The sequence below is a fragment of the Antrostomus carolinensis genome, unplaced genomic scaffold, assembly GCF_000700745.2.
Source record: "Antrostomus carolinensis isolate BGI_N321 unplaced genomic scaffold, ASM70074v2 scaffold42058, whole genome shotgun sequence".
In the NCBI taxonomy this organism is placed as follows: Eukaryota; Metazoa; Chordata; class Aves; order Caprimulgiformes; family Caprimulgidae; genus Antrostomus; species Antrostomus carolinensis.
The window spans coordinates 10,921-14,105 of NW_010331731.1; positions in this window are offsets into that span (position 1 = coordinate 10,921).

Consider the following 3,185-nt stretch of genomic DNA (forward strand, 5'->3'; position numbering starts at 1 on the left):
CGCACAGCTCTGCTTTGCCGTTAAAGCCCCCGGGGAAGCGGAAGTCTCGCTGCAATCGCACCCGTAATTGTTTACCCGCTGTGGTTTGTATTGAGTCGGTGTTTCCCGTGGGGAGTCTCCAGCCTGGCCCCTCCAGTTGGGGAGGAGTTGGGCAGTGGGCAGGCCTCGGGGATGCCTCTGAAATTATCCCTTAGTTTGGGGTAATTTCAGTTGGAATTCACCCTCTTCTTTTTCCTCACCCAGGTCCTGATGCGCTGGGCTGGGGGTGGTACCGGCCCTGGGACAACTCACGTGGAACTCGTATATCTCAGTAAATCAGTGGTAAACGAGCTTTTTGAAGAGGTCATTCCACTTCACCAGGAACATGTAAACCTGAGGGGCAAACTCCTGTGGCCGAGGTGGAGGCACCTCTGAAATCAGAGGACAGAGAGGGGACAGGGCCAGGCTGGCTACCCCGATAGCCAAGTGTCCCCTCCAACTGCTGACACTGCCCTGTGATGGCCCAGGTTGCCCAGAGAAGCTGTGGCTGCTCCTCCCTGGAAGTGATCAAGGCCAGGTTGGATGAGGCTTTGAGCAACCTGGTCTAGTGGCAGGTGTCCCTGCTGATGGCAGGTGGGTTGGAACTGGCAAAGCTTTAAGGTGCCTTCCAACCCAAACCATTTTGGGATTCTGTGATAAGCACCTTGGCAATGGGATGAGGAGTCTTCATCCTCTTGAGCAGAGCTGGATGGGCTGAAAGGAGCATACAACAGTTCCCCGAGCTCAGGGAGGGCAGCACCCTCCTCCTGCATGGCTCAGCACCCATCCTGCACTCCCAGGGCAGGTGGAGAAGCTGGGGGCATGATGCAGGCAGGATGGAGCCACCATTGGCTGCACACATGAGAGTTCCTGCCCTTGCATCACCACTTCCTCTGTCACCTGCAGCTTCCCCAAAATCTGCCACCAAAAGGCTCCCTTGAGCAGCCCCCGAGGACCTGAGCCGACCCCAGCACTGTGGCTCCGCTTGCTGCCTTACTGGGCACAGGGCTGCCGGGAAGCACCAGCCAGGGGGAAACCTGGGGTGGGCTGGAGCCCCACCTTCCCCTGGGAGAGCATGAGGGTCCCCAGCAAAGCTCCTCTGAAATGGCATCACACCAGCATCCTCCTCCTCTGCCCCCATCTCCGAGCAGAGAGGTGTGAAGGGACAAGGGCTGCGTGAATCCATCCTGCACTGCTCGTAGGCAAAGGTGCCCACAGGAACATCTCCTTTGTCCCCAGCAAGGGCATCCTTGATGACCACAGGTGCTGGCGTTGGGTTGTCCCCTGAGGGTGCAAAGAGCTGGGACCGCAGGGTCAGTCCCTGACACCCTTATCAGCTGTGAAGGCAAAAGCTTGCTCTGGCTGCATCAAAAAAAATCAGATACTAACCCCAGCTCTCCCCTGACGCTCCAGTACGGTGCTTTGCTGGTGCTGAGATCAGAAACATGGTCATTTAAATTTGTTTTATTATAATTTTAATACGACTTCCCTGTACGTGAGGCAAAATTATACAACCAGCAATATTAAAAAAGGTGCCTCCAGGGCTGTTCAGAGTCCGCTCAGTGAATACCCAGGTCGCTGCTTCTCATGCTGAGCCACCACAAACCTTGTCACGAAAGCCCATTTCATAATTACAATTGTTTGCAATAAATTTGACAGCTCGTTACTGGAAACCACTTAATTCATGTTTCTTCCCGTTTCCTCATCTCCTGATGCGAGAAACGAAAACGGAGCTTGGAGATCTCGCTGCTGGGGATGGGTTAGTCCACAGCGAGACGCGACGTGTGACTGTACCATACACTGCTCAGTGCTTCCCCCAACTGCCCCTTGGTCACTTGATGGCAAGAAGCAGAATTTTAGAAGAAAATCTGATGAACAAACTAGAGTTTATGGAGTTCAGGAGCTGATTCACATCTTGGGAAACAAAGGCTTGCACCTGAATGCAGGACCTGATTTTTGAGCCATGGAGAACATCCACTGGCCTTAGAGGGAGAGGTGGTAGTAGCGTTGCTTTGGAGCGAGAACAGCAGTTACAGGGCTTAAGCTGATGGATTTCAACCAAGGTTACTGAAAACGAAGCACTGAGGGGTTAAATTTCTTAGGAGAATGGACTCTATCCTCTTTTCTGTAGTGCTTCACCCATAACTAGTACCAAAACCTCCTAGAAATTAAAAGCTGAAGAAAGGAATGTCACTCATTTTGTTCAAAATATAATGTTGATTTTTCACGGTTTAAATTTAAGATTAATTCAATCCAGAGCCAAGGGGGGGCTTGCTCATGTCACTGAAGGCAAATGGCTGCACGTGTGAAGAGCAGGACGTGCTCCAAGAGCTGTTGCAAAGTAACAAAACCGAAAGTCTGTGCTCTTTCTTCGCAGTCCGTCACTGACAGGACAGATACCAACAGAAACAAAGGGGAAGCCACAGGCCAGCAGCTGCATGAGAGAGGTGCTGGACCTCATCTAACACATCATGGTTACCACTGTGAGGAAAAAACAAGTGCTGGACCTGAAGAACACCGGGCTCCACCATCAACACCTGGGATCCTACACTCCTTGGGGCCAAAATTCCTATTTAATGGAGAGAAACTGGCCCAAGGTGCAGGATGGGCTTTTAAAGATCAGTAACACACAGGGAATAGATACTGGTCTGCTGCTTCATCGCCACAAAGCTGCTCTGATGGAACAAAAAAAAAATATTCAGAGCTCTGGTAAGTTGTTGCAATTTTATTTATTTACTTGTTTATTAGTACAGACAAGGCTTTTTAGGGCATTATCACTCAACACCCTCATAGTTTGGAAATGAGTGAGATTTTCATACAGGATCAATATCTTAGAAGTCTGGTACCTGTTAGGACTATATATATATATATATATATATTTTTTTTTTTTAATATAAAATTAAATATTGGTGCAGTTATTTTGTCAGTCTCATTTCTCTCTACTGGATATAACTCAAAATATCTGAGACCAAAAAAAGACTTGAGTGTTGAACACCAACACACCCATCAGGATTAATTACCGCAAGCCCAGCAGTGGGATGAACACAACTCACACCACCACCCCAACTCCCAGCATCCCATAAGGGCTCCAGGTCCTTCTAGTAAAACCACTGCAACCACTGCAGCAGTTTTTACTTCCTTTTTTTTCCCAGCTCCTGCACACGACG